At 43.2% G+C, this 15,469-nt stretch overlaps 1 protein-coding gene across 1 annotated transcript in view; it reads right to left on the bottom strand.

Annotated features, from left to right (window-relative positions):
• ncaldb (neurocalcin delta b) overlaps nucleotides 1-15,216 on the bottom strand; it is a 33,319-nt gene extending 18,103 nt beyond the window's left edge. The window contains exons 1-2 of the mRNA XM_061256467.1: nucleotides 15,082-15,216; nucleotides 10,146-10,371 (exon numbers count right to left, since the gene is read on the bottom strand). The gene's annotated coding sequence lies outside the window, so the exon portion shown is untranslated. The remainder of the gene's footprint in view (nucleotides 1-10,145; nucleotides 10,372-15,081) is intronic.
• Nucleotides 15,217-15,469: the final 253 nt, after the last annotated feature.

The raw sequence follows: 15,469 nt of genomic DNA, 5'->3' as shown, positions 1-15,469 counted from the left end.
TCGAAATGCAGAAGCGAAGATAGAACAAGTAAAAAAGACCCACTGCCTGAGTTTGACCTCAAACGGTAGGGTTTACTTTCAAATTCTGACTGACTTTTTCCGGCCGTAACTCTGACAAATTGAAATGAGAGGGCAAAGTCCAACACAGAAACAGACAGTTTGTAGTGAACAGTCATTTGAGACATTAAAAATGGGAAATCAAGTCCTTTGAAGAGTCATCACCGTTTTGCCACAGGGAAGGAAAAAGCACTTGTTTGCGTTGGTTTAGGATGGGATTTGGTGGTTAGGCTGTGTCCCTACCGACCCCCCCCCCACACCCCCCTTCCCTTAGCATGGGGAAATGTCTAGTGGACTGCAGAACTTTTGTTAGGCTTCATTTGAATACCATCTGGAAGGCTAGTGAATGGGGGGAGGGAGGGCGGTGGCAGCAGGTGATGTAGGAGAAAGGGCAAGGTCACTGCATGCCTGGCCCCAAACACACACACATACTCACACATACACACACACTCACAAACTCACATACACACACACACACACACACACACAAACTCACATACTTACACACACATACACACATACTCACAAATACACACACACACACACACACACACACACACACACATACGCACAAACACACATACTCACATACTCACATACTCACATACTCACACACACACACACACACATACTCACACATACTCACACATACTCACAAACTCACATACTCACACATACACACACACACTCACAAACTCACATACTCACACAGACACACACATACTCACATACTCACACACACACACATGCTCACACACACACACACACACTCAAATACTCACACACACACACGCTCACACACACACACACACACACACACACACACTCACTCACAGACAGACTCACACACACACACATACTCAAAGACACTCACAGACGCACACAAACACTCACACTCACACACACACTCAAATACTCACACACACACACGCTCACACACACACACATACACACACTCACAAACAGACTCACACACACATACTCAGACACACACAAACACTCACACTCTCTCTCAGACACACACACACACACACACACACACACTCACAGGACCACTGTGGCCAAGGGTAAAAACGCTCCCTCGCTGGGAGAAAACTAGGGTCTGCAGCTTAAAGCCTGACTGTTGAGCTTTCACAAAAAGTAAAATGAGAGTGAGATATGGGCATGTGAGAACGATGGGCATTTCATCTGTCAGGGGCAGAAAAGCGCTGCACTCATTTTTTCTTTCAAGAAAATCTACACTCTCCAGAAAAAAATTCAAAGGGCACATTCATTTTTCATTCATAAAGTTAGAAGAAATATACTCAAATAAATATAATGTATAACACTAACACTAATAATGTATAACAATACTGTAACAATATATGGACAAATAAACAAACGATTGCAATCTTTATTAGGTATTTATTAGGTGAGGCAATATACTCCACTTCCGTGAAACACATTTCAATCAATATTTTTGACAAGCCCACGTATTCACAATGTATTGCAGTATACTGCTTCCACAGAATTCCCTTTTCAGGGTACCTGAATGGTTGCACCCTCCAACTGCCTTATCAGCTCCAGCAGAAAATGTGAGGTCTCTGATCCCTTTCACACCCTTTGCATGAGAGGAGTGCGCCCACCCCCCCCTACTGTAGATCAAACCAAGAGGCTTTGCGGCCTTATTATAAGCCAGGCAGCTCCAAGCCTCCGCACGGGCCACTGGCATTATATAACAGCTGCTTTAAGGCGGCTAATCAGCTGCGTGGCGAAAACACAGAACGGCTAATGGATCCTTCTGATTATCTCTTACTTAACGGAGCATGCCTGTTCTGATGGGTGAGGGCTCTATTTCAGTCAGGGCTGATGGACAGATGCTCTCCGTAGCGCGCGAGCGTTTCAGCGTTGCTCACGTTTAGAAAAACAAAGCATCGCGGCTACCTCCACCCTCGGAACGAGGAGGCTCCTCGTTCTCCTTTGCAAAAAGACTTGAGGTTGTCCTAATCACCCTTCAGTCTTCTTCTGACCTGTTAACACGCAGATCTGGTGCAACTGCAGAATGGTATGTGTCAAAGGTCATATTTCTCAAAATAAGATCCTCTTGCGATAAAAAGGAAACCATGAAAAAGATATGCAAAGGGTACTAAACACCAATGCATCAGATGATCTTAAAGAGTTATGCTGCTATTTTAATGTCACACCATTAACCAAGGGATGCACACGTCCAAAATTTAGGGATTCTAATAAGTCATCTCTAAATGATCTGATTTTATGTAAGAAACCAGATAAATGTGTGGCCAGTGAGGTGTTTGATGTCAGGGTCAGCGACCATTGTCAGCGACCAGTACCATGTATTTATATGTGAAGAAAACTAAAAAAGACTTCTTCACGTATACTTCATGAAAGAAATATTTTTCAATCAAGCCTTTCTGAAGGAGCTATACTATACTGGGCTTTCTGATACCTTGAAGAACGCAGATACTGAACTGACCGTCAGCCATTTTATAAATACTTTAAATTCCATTGACAAGCATGCTCCACTGAAGAAGATAATGAAGGATGGATTCACTTGGGTCAATACCAAACTGTCAATGCTGCTCCAGCCACGCGGAGCCGGCGGAGAGTGCGTCACCGTGAGGAATCGGCGACGCTTAGCGCGGACAGGCTTACGGGATTAGCGCCCGAGATCTGCGCGTCTGAACAGGTGCGGCGGTCGGCGAGAGCCTGGGGAACAGGTGAACAACAACGCAGCGAGAGCGGGCCTAATCCAGAACATTCTTAAGCCCTGAAGATCAGCGGCCGCTCCGCACAGAGCGCACGGCGCGGCCCTTCGGCATACGAGCCAGCGATGGAGTCACGGAGCGGGGCAGGGCAGCCCTCCAAAACGTGGAGGTTACACGAGGTGCGCATTCATGACCGCCTCATGACCGACTATTTCTGTTTAAAACAATTCAGAGAGCAAGTAAGAATGCCTGCATAAACATAACCAAGTCTCTCTTGGAATTATAAATTAGATTGAGACGTCAAATTATGTCCGTATGTTATGCATTTTGTATTTTCGTTTAAGGAGGAGGAAAAATCCAAGTTTTACTCCCTTTCACTGCATTTTTCTTTCTTGTTTGATTGTGTACATCACAGCAGAGTAACAATGGAATTAAATTTTTTTCCATTGAGTGAAATCTGATGCCCTAACAATGAGAAAGAGAACATGAATGGAGACAATGGGGCTTGTGCGACATCAAATGCACCCGCACATTTCCCAGTGTAAGATCATGCGCTGGGCCATTATAAAAGATGAAAATGAGGCGGTTCCCATTGTCTCTGGACGAGCATGGGAATGGAGAAGGGTTAGGTAGGGCCAAGGGTTTGAGTATTCATGTCCTTGTGTGGCTGCTGTAAAACAACAGTAATGTGAAATGAATGAGCACTGCAGCAATGGGTGAGCTTCCATCTAATGGCCATGTTGCACAGTAAACAACCGTATTAATGCCCAGACACTGGTAGTAGGCTATGGTATCTGAGCCCTTGTGGGTGTCCTCTAGGGTGTCTGAGTGCTTGTGGGTATTCTATGGTATCTGAGCCCTTGTGGGTATTCTATGGTATCCGAGCCCTTATGGGTATTCTATGGCATCTGTGCCCTTGTGGGTATTCTATGGTATCTGAGCCCTTGTGGGTATTCTACGGTATCCGAGCCCTTGTGGGAATTCTATGGTATCTGAGCCCTTGTGGGTATTCTATGGTATCCGAGCCCTTGTGGGTATTCTATGGTATCCGAGCCCTTGTGGGAATTATATGGTATCTGTGCCCTTCTGGGTATTCTATGGTATCTGAGCCCTTGTGGGAATTTTATGGTATTCGAGCCCTTGTGGGTATTCAATGGTATCTGAGCCCCTGTGGATATTCTAATTGCCTAAAAGGGACAAGTGCTCGTCACTGGGGTGATAACATATAGGTGCATAAAATTATATATAACTAAGCAATATATAACTAATTAGTAACTTTTTTGCTTGGAAAATATACTAATTTGCACCCAAAGGGAACATTACTGCACTTTCATGGTACATATGGGAAATGTGAACTAAAATGTACCTTCACTGTCAATTTATTTCCGAGAATGCATGGTATCTGAACCCTTGTGGGTATTCTATGGTACCGGAGCCCTTGTGGGAATTCTATGGTATCTGAGGCCATGTAGATACTCACAGAATGAGAAATCAATTCCTGACACCCAGCAGTTCATATTTCATTTCCCCTCAAATTAAACTGAAGCCTTGCAATCATAATCCTTTATTTTGATGGCATGTGGCATGAATTATTAAACAGTTGGCTTAAATTTCCAGTTACCTTCTTTTTTTAAGTGGCTAAAACCATCAACGGTGTGATACTGTACATACTGTATCTGAGATGCAAATGAGTGCCATGGCAACCCCTTACCCAGTGACCACGCTCCCTCCTCACCCCTTCTGAAAGGGAAAGCCTCAGGACAGCCACAGAGCCACACTGCAGAGAACATATTCACCTCTTCAGTGCGACCGCCAGATGACTAATACACCAGACAACCCGCCGCGGGTTTTAATGGAAAACGTCCCAGGAAGTTGAGGGATGTGGCAGTTCGACTGAAGATGGCGAGAGTGATCAGGCCATAACCGAAGCGCTTGGCACATAACCTCCTCTTAAAATGACCGGGTGTTTCACGCACACGCTTACAGACAGACGACCATTCACAGGAAATTCATAGAAATTAACAGAAACCAGACCATGCTCAAATGTCTCAGGACTGTAAAATGTTTTTAAAGATTTAGTAAATATGTCAAATTGAAGAGGGCAATGATAAGAATATGTCACAGTTGAATAGGCTTACTACTAAAATTAAGCATTTAAATTAATAAAGGCTAAAGAATAGTCAAAATGGCTGCTGTCCAACAACTGAAGTGTGACAACTAGATCCGTTTTCTTTCATCAAATGCAATCTCCAAGGCGGCATCATACTACTGAAATGAACCCATTAGGCACAAACGGCGCCGAAAAGATGCCAAAAAACTGACGTGTGCAACCTGACATCATTCAAGGGATGAGAGCAGTGGTTGAGGGGACTCTGTTAGCATGGGGTATAATCGGATGTTGACGGACAGTCGGGATTTCGGTGCTAAGGCGTCTCATGGAGCAGAGAACTCTGCACCTGTTGCCGTGCCGATAGGCCTCCTTGACTTTAAGTCTAGCTCACCTGCCTGTGACATCATCACTGCATAACCCCTTTAGTCCAGACATGTGCTGGGAAAGGCCACTACAGGCCACCAGCACACTTCAATTCAGAGACTAGCTTATTAAGAAGTAAGAAATAGATACATTTCCTCCAGTAAAAGAGTACAGGCGGATACAACAGAACTGGAAGGGACTGACATACCCCTCGTAGGGTCTCCATATGCTACTGGAGTCTCAAGTATTTCCCCCAGCTCCTTAACACACCAGAACTGAAAGAATCTATCCGAAGTGAAACAACTGGGGGTAAAAACATGGCTTGAATTTCTATAGATGGAACCTTCCCAGTCATCGCAAGAAACACCAAACCAAACACCTCACGGTTATATAAGTGCACATAATAATGCAAATGTCTGCAAAATAAATGCAATGCATCCAAGTATAGTTTCGGGGCGCAACTGCCACTGCATGGTAAAGTATTCCTAGTGCGTTTCAAACCTTCACTGAGTGCCCACTGTTTTTTAGAGGTATATTTTTGCATGCATAACTTATCTTAAATTAATGAAGAAAAATACTGGACAAAGAAATACACGTCGAAGCTGATTATAACATTTCCAGGAGTAAGATACATTCAACTGCTCAATTATGTAGGTATGAATTAATACATATAGGAAGGTGTAATTATCACTTATTACATTTTATTATTGCTTTGAATTATGATAATTATTTCAATTTTCAATTTTGTTGTATGGTTATATGTCATTTATTACATTCCTCATGCCAAAAAGAGAAACTGTGGCAAAATGGCAGCCCCGGCGCAGATGGACAGCCGTCCCCGGCATGTGAGTCAGCACCTGCAGACCGTGCTCTGTCACAGGCAGCGGCCGGCCCGGGCTAAAGAGCCCTGATTGGCTCATTGGCTCAGGTTTAGCAGAATGCGGTTATGTGCTTGAGGCTTGTTGTTGGAGAGAGCGGTAAACTGCGACGCGATGATGTAAGAACGAGCAGAAGTCATGCAAACGGTAATCTGTTAATGCGCCACCTGACTCTCACACATGACACTCGTGTTTGTCAAACATCCCTCTCTCCCTCTCTCCCTCTCTCCTCCTCCCATCACAGACTGCGAGTCACCTGGGGGAAGCCAGCAGACAGCTGTTCGCTCTGGCAGCTGGCACAGCAGCGAGAGGTCATTGAGTTCCTGACCTTAGGGCTGGTGGGTTCAGTGGCATGTCAGCGCAGTTCCTAACTTTTACATGAACCGTTGGCTGGGAAAAGGAATCGGTTGATTTTTCCCACATGTTTACATGAACGGGAGGAGGATGAGACAAGGTGTGCTGTAGATAATTACCCTGGAAATACAAATATTAATTATTGAATATCACTGGCAGAGGCTTGTATGTACCATTGGTATACAAATGTACATCCAATGCACACACTCTCTCTCGCACGCACAACACACACATGCACACGATTGATCAAACACACACTCACGCTCAGGCACACACAGCCACACACACACACACACACACACACACACACACGCACTCACATGATCTCACACACACACACACACACACACACACACACACACACACACACGCTGTCTGACAGTGGCTCAACACTGCCCTCATGGGAGAGTCAGTAAGAACTGGCTGAGAGTGTGCAACGCCTCCCCCATCACTCCCACCAAACACCAGAGAGCATAATACACCAAGGATCTCACAGGTGATTCAATTAAAGGAGACTCCACAGGGAGAAGGGCCTACTCCACACCCCAGCAAAATAAAAAACAAATATATTCCCTTTTGAGAATATTTTTCATCATTTAAGATGGTTATTATTTTAGAATATTCCATAAATTAAGCCTACTGATGTTCTTCCTCCAGAAAACATAAGCCTTGCCTGGTTTATACATCCTGGAGGCAATGTATTCCTCATAATTTTCAATATTTATATGGCATTAAAAAAGCTTCATGTCTCATACAGATCCACTGATTTGCACCGCAATGTTACTTATGCCCTTGGATAGCACCATCCCATTTCTTGGAAGAAGCAAACGGCACTTTATTTGAGTTGAGCTGAGATGTTTTGCTCGGCGCTGGAGGTAAGTGGCAGCCGGACCCCCTGTGTCTTCATCCTGCTGCCGCCCTGCCTCCACACACACCCGAGAGCCCCCTCCGTGCAAACAGCCCCCCCCCCCCCCCAAACACGCGACTGGACACCAGCCGGCAGCACAAACATGAGAGGTGGGGAAGCCCATTAAAATGCATCAGTCTCTGGAAGCCCCGCTGAGCAGGAGGTCCTGCCCACTCCCCCCCCCCCATCGATTGTGGGGTCCCTGTGACACTGGAGGCACGGGTGGAAACCTCACAGACGTCCTCCGTGCCCCCGGGAGAAACCCGGCACCTACAGTGCAGTCCATAAGTATTTGGACAGTGACACGAAATAACAGCCCGTTTTAAACATAGTCCCCCAAATTTTATGGGACCAAAAGTAATTGGTCAACTGGCTGCTCAAATGTTTCTTGGATAGGTGTGTTAAGGTTCATCATTAATACATGCATAAAAGAGCTAGAGTTGTATCGCAGTCCTAATACTTACAGACTGCGGTGTATCTCAAAGCTGAGTCCTCTCAAAAGGGCAGAGGGCAGCAGTAGCTTCGCAGAAAGGGCTCCTCCGCTCATATCTAATGCTCACTATGCCGCCCGTCTTACAAAGTGCACAAACAGTCGTTGGCCTAGTTGTTACCCGTACAGATACACCGTGTTGAGACCTTGTTTGTTTTTCTGTACCTTTGAACTTATTGCATCTTATCACCATGAATTTGTAAGAAACCTCACTCAAGAGATAAGAGAATATGCCAACTGAATAAATGAAGAGACAGACAGAGATTTTAGCCTTGAGCCAAAGCCGCTGACGTAATATCCACCCTCCCCGACCGTCTCTGAATGACATCCAGGTGCAGGTCCAAAGTTAGGCATTTTTACATTATTGACACTTGGCAGACACTCTTATCCAGAGCGACGTACAATTGATAAGACTAAGCAGGAGACAATCCCCCCCTGGAGCAATGCTGAGTTAAGGGCCTTGCTCAAGGGCCCAACAGCTGTGCGGATCTTATTGTGGCGACACCGGGATTAGAACCACCGACCTCACGTATCCCAGTCATTTACCTTAACCAGGCTACAGGTCGCCTGATTTTTATCGGTGTGGTTGCACATAATACTATGCAACCAGAAGTGTAAAGACATCTACTGCTGTTGTTTGCTTTCTAACTCAATGGCTTGTTAAGTGCACTGAAATAGAGTCACTGAAAAACAAGGTAATGGAGTTGAATGTTTTATGGAACAGCATAGCTTGCACTTGTATGACTCAAAAGGTGTCCTCAACCATTTTGCTCCAAGCCACAAGTTCCCTGAAAATAGATCAAATACACAGTAACATATGCCACTTTTACCCCACTATTTATGGAAAATATAAATGAGTAGTTCTGTTTTCCAGGAGCAGTCATTCATAAGTACAGACAGAACAGTCTTGCGAGGTACAGATTTTCCAAATTCCCAAAGCTGGTCTTAACCCGACAACCTTGACCAAGCCTGACTGTGAACCCTATGATCTGTGAAACACAAAACCTCCACTGTCAGCAACCCATCTCATTTTCAGAGTGTCAGAGCATCCCAACACTGGTTCACTGTAAATCATTCTGCATTGGGGTACAAATGCTTCGACCTGCTGACAGGACAAGTTTGACCCATGCACCTCAGAAGGGATGGGGGGGGATATGCTACCTGGTTGGCAATGAAAACAGTTTTAATGGCGACAGGGGAGGAATCTCATGCACCAAAATGGCGGGTTTGCTACTTTGCATTTCCGCATATTTTAGGCCTTTCAGCAGATGCTTTTATCCAGACTCACTGACACAGCTTCCTTCACATACAATTCATTTATACACACCCAGCAAATGTAGATATGACATAACAAGCTACGTGAGGAAGGTTACATAAAATTATTATGCACATTACACTGTCTCGAGTGTGCTGTGAAAGGCCGGCCGCAAGGAGACGAAGACAAGGTTCTCAGCCCTCCGTCACTGCTGATGCAATAATGTGTGCTCCCAGCACTCGTGTGAGAGTATGTGCTTACTGGTGCGCTGAGGTGGCAAGAAAGAGACGCTTCAGAGGCACTGGAAACAACTTTCCAACAACCTTTATGCCTAGACTCTCTCCAAGTATTTGTGTGTTGAAGCTTGCTATGGGAACCCTTAACAGTTTGAAGAGTTCTTTGGAATGCATTTTTTTTTCTAAATTTGAAGCCAGGGTATCTTCAGTTACCAGTAGTGACTGTTACATGAGCATTATAATGTTCGGCAGAAAGTTCAGCTAATCGCATAGCTGTTATCTTACACTTTAAAGGTAAGAGATATTCATGTTAGCTAACTTTCAAGGGCATTTCAGAGGCACTCCTATGGGTTCACTTTCTCATTCAATTAACCTCTGTGGTCTTTCTCGACTCAAAGCCTGGGGCAAGAGACAGAATGGTTTTCAGGAAAGCTAAATATGACAACGCCAATCGCAAACCTCTGCTGTGTAAACATACTGGTGCATCTGTAGCACGTTGTTTTTTTGGGTTTTTTTATCTACAATGATTCAGTTTAGAAATTAACCCACAAACCCTCTGGTAGCAGGGCGGCCATTTTAACCTCAAGGCCACTGCCCAGAGTTCCACCACCTGTAGCAGCTCAATACTGGACTGCTGGGGCTACAGCTGGCGGCCATCAAATCAGCATCAGTTCTCACTCAATCCCCACAGCTCCTCCATCTCTAGACCCTGCGGGTGAGGCGTTCTGTCCTGCTGAGTGACTAGTTTGCCCCAGAGCAGAAGCCAGGCTAAGTTCAGCCAAACACTCACCCGAGTGTCACAGTGTGGGACGGGCTCCCGAAAGGCGAAGGGTGCTGCTGGCTCCAGCCCTGGACACCGCCGCTCGAAGTCAGGAAGGCGCGCGGGGCTTTCTTCAGCAGGCCGCTTGTCCAATCAGGAGGGGCAGGAGCAGGTGCTGTCCACTCACAGACTTCCCTCAGCCTCAGAGGCGGGACTTAAGGAGCCGTCAGATCTTTACCTGAGCGTACTGGGTGACCTGGGCATGAAGGAAACAACCACAGATTCAGAAAGGTCCTTTTCTGAGACTTAATGGGGCAGTTTCACGGACACAGATTAAGCCTTATCCTGGTCTAAATGGAGTTTTGCATGGGGAATGGCCATTCAAAATTGCATTTAGTCTAGGACTAGGCTTAATCTGCGTCTATGAAAGTGGCCCAATATTTTATATTTTACACAACATTCAGTGAGATCGTCAGCTCATTTCTTTCTGATAAAAAGCCAGGTGAACAACTGAATTATCAGCCTACACGTTCAGTAGTCTAGGGTATTCTGTGTCGTGGAAATATCCTCTTATTCCTATTTCAGCAGGGGGTGAAGAACCCGGTTCAACACAACAAGAGCATTTTAAGACTTTATTCGTACTTGCAAGCCAATAAAGAATGAGGGTATGTGCTCACCGACACTTTCCCCCCAAATGCAAGAGGGGCAGTCCCTTTTTATGCCTGTTGCTTCACTTACACAACAGAATTTGAAGTTGTCTAAGCATTCACCAGTCTTACAATGTCCAAGGTGCAATGCAATTTCTAAAGATTTCTAAAGATGTTCTAAAGGATTTCAAAGGGTATCATATTAATTGCTCATTGGCTGGGTTGGTGTGAACACATTAAACACACAGAAGCCAGGGCTTGATGACATACGTTATCTTTTCTCTGAAACAGGTTATTCCCCCACTTGAATATCTCTCTTCTTCAGTCAACAACAGCCCAAAACCCAGCCAACCCTTATCAACTTGTCGCAAGCTGCAGTCAGCACAGCAGTTTGACACACTGTCTTAATGTATTAAAACACAGATTATACATACTTATACTACATGTTTGTAAAACATACAAAAACCATTTTTTGAAAATTTCCCTCTACATTTGTCAAGACTATTCAATTACGTCAGTTTTCCACAAAAAGAGATTAATTCACTTTTCCGGTAAAACTGCAGCAGGCTATATTTCTGAGTACTAACTACGATTAATGATATAAATATAAATGCCAACCATTTGATGAATCATGGTCCAACGGGCATAAAAGAAGAAACGCATTGAGCATATGGCTATTAAATATTTAAAGTTGTCTTTGTTTATTTGCAGTGCAGTGCGTCGCCCTCTTCCAGGTGGAGAGGGAGCGTGTTGTTTTGGGCGCGCAGCACTTTGTTTTGGGCGTGCTGTTTCTGCCTCCGATAGGCCCGCGTGCGCGGCAGCATCTGAAGACCACACTCCCCACCGAGCGTGTGGTTTTCCCCTCCCTCCTCTCCACCGGCAGACAGGAAACGCAACGCCATTTAAATGTCACGTATTTCCAACACAGCGCCCCCGACACGAGCAAACAATTCAGGTCCCTAGACTTTACATTTTGTTATTTTTATTTATTTCACCAGGTCATCTCACTGAGGTAGAACCTCTTTTTGAAGAGAAGCATGGTCCCAATTAATAGCAGTGTCAGCAGCAGTGTTAGATGCCACCAGACAAAACATACAGAATTACATACAAATATACATATTCACATTAAAAATAAGTGTATACAGAGCAGGGATTGGGCCCAGGCCTGAAACATTCCATCCAGGACTAGACCAAACCCCTACCCATGAAGTCACCCTGCAAGAAGATCATCACATGACGACTCGACTTATGTCAATTTACAAAACTAAATAAGCTACATGATTACTACCAAATGAACCTGCAAGAAGAAATCGCATTTAGCATCGCCATTACCTAGATCACATTTCTACTGTCGGCTAAAATAATTTCAGATTGGGCATACACTACAATGACAATTATTCCCTATAAGACACCAGAAATGGCCACCCTTAAATGAAAGGTTGCATTGGGTAAGACGTGTTGTGTACCACATACTACCAGCACAGAGTAGCTGGTAGTAAATCAACTCCCACAGAGTAAGAATGGTCCCCACTCCACTCATCTGTACTCTGTAAGAGCTGAATTCATGCTGTCTAGGGTGTTTGCACTAGTTTCACCCCAGCATCGTATTAAGTACACTTGGACACAAGGCCACATCCTACAATCTAATTACTGATCAGTTTCGTAGGGTGCCCAACAAATAGTGTACAATATGTGGGTTTCAAACGAATAGAATTGAGAGCTGTCTTTTTTTGAATGAATTTACAAGAGACCAGACAAAGTTTTCTCGCTGACGATATGATTATCTTTTCTTTTCTACTCTCTTTTCAGTGTTTAGCCACCCCAGATGTCAATATGATGAGAGAGAAAATCATTACTAAACAAATTTGATTTGGTCTGTTGCAAAACTTGATGAACACTGTGATTTTCACATCAGTACTTCTGCTCCTCGTACAAGAGCATTGTACCTCTTGGTTTAACTTGTTTATGCCATTGATTATAATGGCACTTATATATGGCATTGCTTATGCATGCCACAGATTATAATGGCATTTATATATAGTTATATATACATATATATATATATATATACATATACATATATATATATACATATACATATATATATGTGTATATATATATATATATATATATATATATATAGAATTGTTGTACTCTGGGTATTCTAGCTGTCAACCATGGTATGTTAGTTGGTAAGTTGATGTATTCTTCAAGGGTTCAAATTGTTTGATTTGCACTTTGTTGAACTGGGTAAGAGCATCTGCTAAATGCCTGTAATGTAATGTAATGTTTATGGTGACACAAACAGCACGTGATATTTTTGAATAACTGTGGACACATGACTGACTTCCTGAGACAGGAACTGTTAATATCACTCCAAGCTCTATCCCATAGTTAAAATCTGAACAATGGAAAATTGAGGCAATGTGATGCCAGAAAGTGTTATCAGGGTATTCCACAGTAATGTCTACCTGAACTTAAAAAAGGTTTTCCCATTACCATTGAAAATCAATGCTATTTGGTGGCCTTGAAAATATTCCGAACCATTTCAGATGGTTTTCTTAATGTCAAAACTGATATTCAAAACCATTTCAAATGTGTCATGATAAAATTTGATTGGGAAGTAAATCGTCAAACAAAGTGCATTTCAGACATGTTACATCCATAACACAATGGTGTCACATCCATAACGCTGGTATCACCTCATAAAAATCAAAACAGATATAAATATCTTCTAAATTGCTATTTTTATATTCAGCCAAGCCTCCTACATTACATGGATATCAGATTTTCTGCATTAGACTTTCAAATTCAAAGAGCTTTTTGAAAGTGTATAATCTCCCCCAAAAAAACTGTCTTTTTGTGTCACACCCATAATGCAAAAAATGTCTGATATTATATTATTTATTTTGCCCCTTTCCCTCAGTAAAGTAGGTGCTACGATAATATGAATTAACATTTTTTATCATGTAAGAAGAGTATTATTTCTGAGGGATTTTGTCATTTTGTGTCCAAATTTCACATCCGTAATGCTGGAATTGCCCATAATTCAAAACTGCAAGACAGTAGAGCAGGGGTCTCCAATCTTATCCAGAAAGGGCCGGTGTGTGTGCAGGTTGTTGTTTTAGCACAGGACTAAGACAGCTGATTCTACTCATCTAGGTCTTGATTAAAGACCACGATTAGTTCATTAGTATAATCAGGTGTGTTACTGCTGGGTTAAAACAAAAACCTGCACCCACGCCGGCCCTTTTAGGATAAGATTGGAGACCCCTGCAGTAGAGCCTGGTGTCTTCTCGACTTTTAAAGAAAGAAAGAGAAACAACTTGCAATTACACTTTTTTTCGGAATCAAAATTAAAAACGAATGTTGATTGAATTCGTTCCTCAGAGCGGGGTTAATTACAGACAGACAGATTTGGGGCAAAACTACTCTTCATTCACTACATACACTCAAGACATAAGTAGCCTACACATCCGGTTTCCTGTAACCTTTATGAGTTAACAAACAACCACATTCGGCATATATGGAGCACTTGCAAGTGCCCTGCTCCTAATCACACAGTCAGCACTAGATAATCATAAAGTTAGTGAGCTTTGTTTTCGTTTTTGTGACAGTGTAAAGATACTACTTTGATGCACCCATTTGCTGCTGCAAACTGTATTCGCGTTCGCAGCCGCGTGCCACAAAACTGTGTTTCACTGGGTGAAGTGTTTCATTGTGCAAAAAGAAGATTCATAGAAAATGTCCAAGCCTAAACTTTGCACCGAGACAGTCATATCTTGGTGTTGGTCTCCTACTATTGCTACAATGGATACATCAAAGATCATGGCATAGCCACGTCAGAAATTTGGTGCAGGAGCCAACCCTAAAATATTCGGGTGAAAGGCCATTGGTCCTTGCGCTATTGTCTACAAATAACAAAAAAAACTTTTAAACTATAAGAACCTGATGGCAACTGTCTACAATACATGATATCGACGGCATTTGCATTTCATACCAGTTATACAAACTATAAAATTCGAAAACACTGACAGCGAGTTCTTTATTGCACAACTGTTATAGCCAAGGAAAATACACATGATGGCACGACAGAACTTATTTAACAAAAACTACCTAATCAGCGCAATGCTTGACTTCTGCATAACGTATGGATACAGAATGTTAATACTTGCCATACGTTTGCTATATCATGAAATTCTACAAATGCCAGACTCAATCGCATCGTTGTAACGTAGGCTCTTTTGAAACCGGACGCACACCACATGAATAGCAATGAATTAATTAGCGTTTCTTTCTCTTTCGAAAAGAAAACTTACTGAATGGTTGGTGTCGAACTGCCATTAACGGAGTGTAGATGAAATGATCGAAATTGTGCTGATGTTCCGCATGTCTGAATTCGTTGATAGAGAAAATAGTGTACCTCGTCCTATCCTTGTATCTTGTTGCTTTGCATAGTTGTACAAAAAATACAGAGACGCGTTTGGTGACGTCACGATGTGGTTCGAGGAAGGGCGTAACGCAACAGTTCATAACCTAACTCATACTGGGGAGTTCAGATTCTCATCTGAAGAAAAGAAAAGAAATGCGTACCCGATTTTACAGTATGCGACAGTATTATGCGTCAATCAGTTGGTTAAATCAATGTATATACGTGCACGTAGCTAACAGAGATATGCGTGAAGAAACTTACAAAAGGTTGGCAGC

This window comes from Conger conger, chromosome 9, assembly GCF_963514075.1.
Source record: "Conger conger chromosome 9, fConCon1.1, whole genome shotgun sequence".
NCBI lineage: Eukaryota > Metazoa > Chordata > Actinopteri > Anguilliformes > Congridae > Conger > Conger conger.
Note: the sequence above shows the minus strand (reverse complement) of the source record. Positions and strands in the feature narration are given on the sequence as shown.